Here is a 9081-nt window from a genome sequence, read left to right as displayed (position 1 = left end):
TGACCCTGTGCCTCATGGGAACAGTCCAGCCCGAACTGCCACGCCATGTCTTCCCTGGACCAGAAACAAGCACCCTGGGTCCGGTTTCTGGTTAATCAGCCGTCATCAGTCAGGCTCACTTGAATTCAGTGGTAAAGTGATCAAGGGGTGGCGGAGTGAGCTAAAGAATGATGATGGATTAAACCGAGATCAGTTGACTGGGGGTGAGTGCTTGCAATGTTCAACACTCCGCACATCATCCCCTTTGGTGTTGCTTTGTTCGCCCCAAGTTGGCGGGGTATGCCCAGACGTGGGTCCCTTGTTCATTTTGCCACTGGATTCGAGCTAGCCTGGCTGATGACGGCTGATTAGCCAGAAAAAAGTCCCAGGATACTTGTTTCTGGTTCAGGGAAGACATGTCTTGGCAGTTCGGGCGGGACTGTTCCCATGAGGCACAGGGTCAGACTGATTTGCATATGGCCATGTCTGAACTGGGGTGTCAGAGTGAGCTAAAGAATGATGATGGATTAAACCCAGATCAGTTGACTGGGGGTGAGTGCTTGCAATGTTCAACACTCTGTCCATCATCCCCTTTGGTGGTTTTGCTTAGTCCATTTAATAAGCCAAAATTCCTCATGTATAAAGCTACAGTTACAATATATAACCCAACGCCATTCAGCCAAAGCATTTTGCCCTTATTCAATTGGGACTTTATTAGGGAAAGTGTTGGTTAGTCGATTAACACAGACGATTAAATTCTGCTGAACACTGCCAGCATCACTTGTTCTAATGTTCCTATGAAGAACATGCACCAAAGTAAAGTGCCCCTTAGTATCAATCACTGTTAAAGTGGGTTATATTTAAATAAATCTGCTCCGGTAAGCCTACTCCAGTAATGTGCACAATTCGCTAGGCCTGTGCCTGTCAGAGTAGGGTATGTCGGGCAGCTATGTTGACCAGTCCACATGCAGTTTACTAACCATATACAATTCAAGCTTTCTTCTATGGTGAAGTAGGATTTGGTCAAAAAGTTCTATACAAACTATTTGGCTGGACTTAAGCTGTCCAATAAGGGCGTTATTATTGCCTACTGCTGCAGAATAAAGCTCATACATTACTGACCCAGAAATCCAGCCCTGATATGTACGAGGGGTCTGATGTTTAAAGCCATTTTGTATTGTCAAAGCCTGCAATTCTCATAATCACAAAGTTTGCAATTGCAACATGTTTTTGTTAAATTTGCTAAATCCATTTTCTGATTTCGTAAAATGTTGTAAAATCACAAAATGAGTTTAGAAAGGCATAACAAATCGCTCTTCGGAAGGGACATATTTAGGGCATTCCATCTAAACAGTGATTCGGTAAATATGTATCAATGTTTTGCAACCGTAATCCAGTCGCAAAGCATTGAAAAGTAACTTCTCCGAAGTTGGGCAGGAGCAACATTTGTTGAGCAGTAAGCAGTAATCCATGGGATTACTGATAACTCTTTTTACACATTAAAAAATGTATTTGTAAATGCAGCCCCGTTTCCATTAAGCAAAACTGGCTGTATTTACAGAAAATGTTTACTTTATTAGAATGATAGAGGTGATTTGAGGTGACTGGTCCACTAAGCGCTGTTTGTAAACGTGAGCGCGAGATATTTTCATGCTGCTAAAACTGTGCATTCTTTGCTCGTTTTTAAGAAAATTAAATATTGAATGACTGCACTTTACTCTCGTTTTTAATAAAACTGTATTGTATGTTGCTTTTTAAAATGTATGTTTACTAGAACTGCTCGTAGGCTGCTAATTAATTCCAGTGCTAACCAGACTCTCCCCGACCTCGCGGTGCCCGCCTGTTAGAGCGGACCCGCCCACGTTGAGGTCACCGATCTAGTCGTTTTTGGCCCCACGCCTATAAAAACATCACACTGGCGTGGCCACACAGTGGATGTGCGCAGCGTGCACGCCTAAGCAAGCCCGTCTGCGCCCGTCCGCTCTCCGACTGCGCCCAGCACCAGTCATGCTGCCCATACCACGAAAATCGGAACCGAGGATATAAGGTACTGCTACTCGAGGGAACAGCTGTTTAAGCTTGGGGAAGTGGGGGGTAGGAGAGGTAGGGTTAGATTGGAGGAGACCACAGGAGTGGAGTCCGATTTTGTAAAAGGAGATAGCTTAAGTTGTGGGATGCTTAATGCCAGGTCTTTGCCAAAGCACTATCTGGAGACTCAATTGGTGGTGGAAATGCATGGATTGGATGTGCTGTTCATGACTGAAACATGGACACATCCCGGCTCAGACTTGGAAATAGGTTTGGCCTGCCCTTCCGGATATAAAGCCTTTCACAGACCTCACCTGGGTGGTAGAGGAGGCGGGGTGGGGATCATTTTCAGAGACAGCTTGGATTTCTCTCCTTTTAAAATCGATGCGCCACAGGGTATAGAACTTTTGGGCTTCTCACTAAAAGACCCTAAGGGACATCTACTGACTGGCGTAGTTAGTTATAGACCCCCTGGAACTGTTAGCCCTATATTTCAACAATAATTTGTTGATACCCTGAGCAATCTGGCACTGTCCCACTCCACATTACTTGTTGTAGGGGATTTCAACCTGTGGCCGAATGGAATATTAGATTCAGGATATTATAACATTATCCAATCCTGAGAAACCCTCAATCGTCAACAGTGGGTCATGGAGCCCACGCACAGGGAGGGACATGTACTGGATCTAGTGTTCTCTAATGAACGCATAAATGGGACCAATTGAGATCCTACCGGTATGCTGGTCAGACTACCATTTGATCATTTTCCAGTTATACAATCTTGGGTTAAATCACTCAATCCCTAAGAATGATTGGAATTTCCAAAGTAGGGATTGGAAGGGCCTTCTGAAAAAGGCAACAGTCCTCCCAATATTTGTGCCCGTTGAGAATTGTGACACTAACAAAGCAGTGGAGGAGAATTACACAAATTATTGCGATAATATAACCACCAAGTTGGACCAAATTGCACCAGTTAAAAACCATAAGAGACTTGGCAGACCTTCAGCCCCATGGTTTAATGAGAAACTTAGAACTCTGAAACTTGGTTGCAAGCAAGCAGAAAGGAAATGGCGCAGAGCCTACATGGAGGGGGACAAAACTTCCTAGACGATAGCCATTGCGGAATATAGAAAAGAAATTCGGGTAGCTAAAACAGAGTATTTTGCAAATTCCATCCTGAAGGCACAAAACGGTACCAAGGATGTGTTTAGGATTGTAGATACTCTGATTAACCCAGAATGCTCAAAGAATGAGATTGTGCCTAGTCAGGGATTATGTGATGGACTGGCAATCTTCTTTGAGGACAAGATTAACAACATCCTTAACGGGCTACACTTGGGCAACATGCCCAAAGATCCACTCCCTGCTAGTCGAGCAGAGGGGGAGAAATTATACCCCCTAGATCATTTTGATATGCTCTTCGCAGACGATTTTGAAAAAATGGCCATGGGAGTATCCTCAGGATCGCCTCTGGATCCATTGCCACATAAAATATGGAAGGGGCTGGCTTCTGAGCTTGTCACGGACCTACGGAAAATCTGTAACCAATCCCTGAGGCATGGCTCCATGCAGGCCTGGTAGAAACAGGCGTCAGTGACACCTCTGCTGAAAAAAGCGACACTTGATCCAGCCTGTTTAAAAAATGACAGACAATTTTTCCCTGCCTTTCAAAGTAAAAATTCTGGAATGGGTGGTTAATAGAGTGCTCTCCCAGTACCTAGAAAGAAATAACAATCTGGACAAAGTACAATTTGGCTTTCACTCAGGTCATGGGACAGAGACTGCCCTGGTGACCGTTATGGACGATCTACGAATGCGAGCAGACAGGGGACAGTCGGACATATTGGTTCTTCTCGACCTGTCTCCCGCATTCGATACGGTAAACCATGGGATTCTCTTGACCAGGCTTGAAGGGGTGGGAGTGACAGGCACCGCCCTCAAGTGGTTTCACTCATACTTATCCAACAGACAACAGACAACAGGCAGTAGCCCTCCCCCCGTTTGTTTGAATTTCTTATTAATTGGTATTGTAAGGGAGATGTGTAGAGTTTCAAGTAGAACTTAGAATTTAAGGGCAATTCCTTCAGAGTTGAAGGTTGATCTCGATGGAGTGCAGACAACCATTCTGCTGGGATGCTGTTAACGAAATAAAAGGAACAAGAAAAAAGAAGCAAAGAGTATACAAATTATTTTCAACAACAATTCAATTTTTGTTTCTGTAATACAATATTTTTCTTAAAAGATTTGTGGGGGTTAATCGCCATATATTTGGTTTTGTTTGAATTAATTTCAAGGCCCTTTAACCTACAAAACTCATTAAAGGTGTCTAAAAGGCCTCGCAAACCCTTAGGTGTTTGAGATATCAAGATCATATTGTCAGCAAAAAGTAGTGCTGGCACTGGCACCCCTCCTAATTTTGGTGAGGTGTGGTTAGAACCCTGAAGGTATTGCACAACATTACTCAATATAAAGAAAACAGGGTTGGTGCCAACACGCAAACCTGCCTTACGCCTTTATTTATCGGTATTGCGCCTGTCAGTTCCTCCCTCCCCCCCCGTGCTGGTTTTTGTTCTAAATCAAGCTTGATATTGGGATGAAAATGTTTTCCTCTAGCCAAATATTAAGCTTTGCCAGAATTTGTTTCGCGTAAACTTTTTGTAGGGTGTCTATTAGCTTATTGGCCTATAGTTTGCGGGGTCTTGACGGTTTCCTTTCTAAAAAATAGGTACTATTTCGGCCCCCTTCCAAGAATAGGGTATTGGCGTCCGCAGAGCAAGAATGGGTGTAAGAACCTTCTCCTACATCGCGGCCAAGACCTGGAACGAGCTCCCCATCGCCCCCACTGTACACATCTTCAGGAGGACCCACGAGACCTGGCTCTTCAACTGACCGGAGCTGCTCTCCCCCCAGCACCTTGTGACTTTCAAGGTGAGTAGTGTGCTTAAAACCCCCTGATTGATTGATTGATTCCCAGCCAAGGTCATGGAGAAGGCCATCAACGCCCATCTTTCCGAGTTCATCTAAATGAACCATAACCTGGACCTCTCCCAATCTGGATTCCGAAGCAACCACAACACCAAGACCACCCTCCTTTCCACCACAGATGATGTCCGAACCCTCCTCGACTGAGGAGAAGCTGCAGCCCTCATCCTCCTAGACCTCTAGGATGCTTTCAATACTCCACAACGCCAGCATCCACGACAAAGCCCTGGAATGGATCCGCTTCTTCCTCACCAGCTGAACACAGAGTGTCAGACTACCACCGTTCTACTTTACACCCACAGAAATAAACTGCAGAGTGGCTAGGGGTACTCCCTGAGCCCCACTCTCTTCAACATCTACAAGGCCACGCTCATAGCCACCATCAGGAACCATGGACTCAAAATTGTCTCCTACTCCGACAACATCCAGCTGATTCTCTCCTTCACCAACAAACCCGCAGTCACCAAGAACAACTTCCACAACGGGAAGAAGGCTGTTGCTGCCTGGATGACGGACAGCTGCCTCAAGCCCAACTCAGAGAACTCTGAAGTACTGATCATAGACTCCACCCCCTTCCGCCCGGGTTGACTCCTGGTGACCCACAGCACTTGGAAACCCCAGCACACCAACAGACCATGCATGAAACCTCAGCATCCTCCTGGACTCCTCGCTTACCCTGAACTGCCAGTTCGACGCCATCTCATCATCCTGCTTTCATAAGCCATGCCTGCACCGAAAGATCTTCAAGTAGATCCACACCGAGTCCAGAAAGATGGTCACTCATGCACCCATCAGCAGAGGACTCGACTGCAGCAACACACTTTATGCCGGCATCACCCAGAAAATCCTCAAGAAACAGCAGAACATTCAGAACGCCTCCACCAGACTCAACCTCAACAACCCCCACTGCAGCCACATCACCGGCCACATGAGAGACCTCCACTGGTTCTCAGTCAACAAAAGAATCACCTTCAAGCTCCTCACACATGCCTACAAAGCCCTACACAATATGGAACCTGCATACCTCAACCACTGCCTCACATTCGACACACCCACCATACCCTCCCCTCTGCCCAACTGGCCCTGGTCATCATCCCACTCATCCACAAGACCACGGCCGGAGGAAGATCCTTTGCCTACCTCACAGCAAAGACCAGGAACACCCTGTCTCTCCAGCTCAGGCAATCACTCTCACTGCCTCAATTCAGGAAGGACCTCAAAGTCAAGACCTTGCTCTTCGACTGTACCACAGGGCCTTCGACGGATCAGCAGTCCCACCCCCGTGACTTGAGACACCTACGGGTGAGAAAACGCTGATTGATTGATTGAACTGCACAAGCATGCATTTTGAGAGTGATGTCCTATCATGTGTTCAGTTTGAACTCTTTTCTAACTTTTAAAGTTGCATTTAACCTGTGTTATTTGTGTGATATGAAGAGATTGAGAGTTTACATTTACTAACATACATGTATAGTTGTAGTTGTGTTTGTATGGACTAATCATCTGATTTTGAAATTATGGTAATGCTCTTAAAATCCCTATTTTGTGACAACATGATAATTAAAACACAACTTCCCCATTTGTGAACTGTTACATTTCCATTTTGTTAAACATAGTTTATGTGATACATCTTTAACTTACTTTCCAACCACCATATATGTTTGCCCATTGAATTATTAATTCACATAGCTAATTCAGATTTTGGAAAAATGCTACACAAAAATCAACAATAAGATATAATCCTTTAGAATGATTTCTTGGTTTTGAAAAAAAACATTTTAATCTCATCAATAAGGTCTTAGCAGTAGCACAACCAATCTTCTACCTTGAATACCTAATTCCAAAGACTGTTTAGAAAATATTCTACATATTTGAAATGTCACAAATAGTTATATCAAACCATTAGATAGGGAGAAGTTTGCTAAAGACTGCACAATGTCAGCTCTAGTATTTAGGGATAAAATACCCCTTTAAAAGAAGTTGTGTTGGTGCGCAGTATTAATCAAAAGAGTTCAAAATGTCTCTCTTTTTCTCCTACTCCTTTTCAACAGACCAGGATGTCCAAGGTTTATTACGGCCGGACCTTTGACAAGGAAGAAGATCTGTGACTGTGAGATGGGCATGAAGACGTTCCAACAACAGCGAGGAGAAGGAAGCCACCATCAACAGTGCTAGTGTGCCCGCCAGGAGACATATACGATCTGTAACCAAAAGACTGTGGGTGGATGCAACTGGGAGGTCAGGGGCTGTGGACCCGGTAGCCAAGAGGAGGTGGATCTTGGTGCTCTCCCTGGACTTAAACAACAACAACCTGTTGTGTCTGAATAGTAGGTTCCACCACCATCTGAGCCTTTACTCAGCTCCTCAATACCTTCAAGCGACCGCATTCCATGGTGGCCTCCTACTGCACCCCCTTCACATGCATCATTTCCTCCTCCCAGTGCACGCCCATACAATCACCAACAGTTGAGAGAAACTTCAGTCCATAAACCTCAGAGCCCTCTTTAGCAGCCCTTTCCCTTCCCCCAGACTATGCATCCTTATGTGCTCTCAAGGAGGTCCTGAGGCCAATCAGAGAGTTTCAGGGAGCAATATTAAGGAAATCTGGTACTTTGATGGCGATGTCCGTATATTCTGAAAGATGGTCACCGAACAGTTCTTGATGAGGCCTCATGACCTTCTTGATAGCAGGTCTTATGTCACATCTATATCTCCAACCCTCCCCAGCTCGTGTTGTCTCGTCTCACATTTTGTCTGTGTTTGTGATACATGCTCCCCTTCTGACCGTGTGATTACTTCTTCCTGTGGGGTGTCTGCTCTAGTACTGCTATAGATAGACATTTAACATCCATGTTAGAGGAGAACATCACCATTATTTTGGTGAAGACAGAAAGTGAAGATGGCCAGGGACCTTTGCCCCCTAAGCCATGAAAATAGTTCGGATACCACTTTGCTTGAGAGAATGATTTTATTATAATATTTAGAACATGGACTCATGTTTGGACTATTTATGGACTTTTTACTTTGTTTTTCCCTTTTTATGTAGACTTCTTGTATGCATGCATGTATGTATGTATGTATGTATGTATGTATGTATATGGTATTTCTATAACAGCAACTTAGCCTAAAGGCATCAGAGTGCTGTACATGGTAAAATTCCTGTTGTGGGGCTTTCAGTATTCTCAAAACACCAAGAAAGAAATAGTGTTAAAGATATTTTTCCAAGTGTGTTTTTACTGTTGCCTGTCCTCTCCGAGGTACAGTTTCCCCTCTGTTCTGAAGCTCCATTTTATTTCATTTTTCCACATCCCAATGTCTATTTGAAGCTTCCACTCTGTTAATCTATTTTTTTAAAGGAATAGAATTTTTATCATAAATATAAAATACCAAAATGTCAAATATGAATGTATTTTTTGATGTTTACAAAGTTAATATATTAATGCAATCTATGTAAGCCAAAATACATATTTAGTTAGCTAGAAGAAGTTTTCAATACCAGAATAAAATTCTTATTGCATTACACTAAACAAATAAAAGGAGAAACATAAGACATTCCTATGTAGTAATGGCAACATCAAATATTCAGAGATAATTGAGAGTTATACACAGGTTTTTTTTAAAGTGTACAGGTTTTCAAAAATGGACCAGTGTCTATGTTTGGGATAGTGTTACTATTATTCAGAGAACAAATGTTTTTGGGTGGTGTTGGGGAGGTCTCCTATTGCACCACCTATGAAATGAAGATGGTGAGATTGATTGGGACTGCCCTGTGTTGTGGATTCTTGAGCTGGTGGTGTTGGAGGGTGAGGTGGTGCAGGCAGGTGTAGGTGGTACAGATGTTTGTGGCAGAAGTGTAAGTTTGGCAGATGGTGCGTCCTTCCTATGCTGATGTGCCTCTGTAGAATCTGTTGAATGCATTTGCCTTGAAGAGTGAAAATTGCATGCTTTGCTTAGTGAGGCTATCATTTCCACCGCCAAGGCATTTTGCCTTGCACTGACTTCCCTAACAGGTTTAAAGATGTTTGTGCTCATCTTTGCCATGTCTCTGAAGCATTTCACAATGTTATTCAAGGAACAGGTGTTACCAATCAT

At 43.8% G+C, this 9081-nt stretch overlaps 1 long non-coding RNA gene across 1 annotated transcript; it reads left to right on the top strand.

Moving 5' to 3' along the window:
• The first annotated feature begins 1905 nt into the window (after positions 1 to 1905).
• LOC144774178 (uncharacterized) lies at positions 1906 to 8539 on the top strand. The gene is made up of 2 exons (XR_013600106.1): positions 1906 to 2026; positions 7041 to 8539. It is a non-coding gene; the product is annotated as an uncharacterized LOC144774178 (long non-coding RNA).
• The last annotated feature ends 542 nt before the right edge of the window (positions 8540 to 9081 follow it).

The sequence above is a fragment of the Lissotriton helveticus genome, chromosome 1_1, assembly GCF_964261635.1.
Source record: "Lissotriton helveticus chromosome 1_1, aLisHel1.1, whole genome shotgun sequence".
In the NCBI taxonomy this organism is placed as follows: Eukaryota; Metazoa; Chordata; class Amphibia; order Caudata; family Salamandridae; genus Lissotriton; species Lissotriton helveticus.
This window is presented reverse-complemented; position numbering and strand designations above follow the sequence as displayed.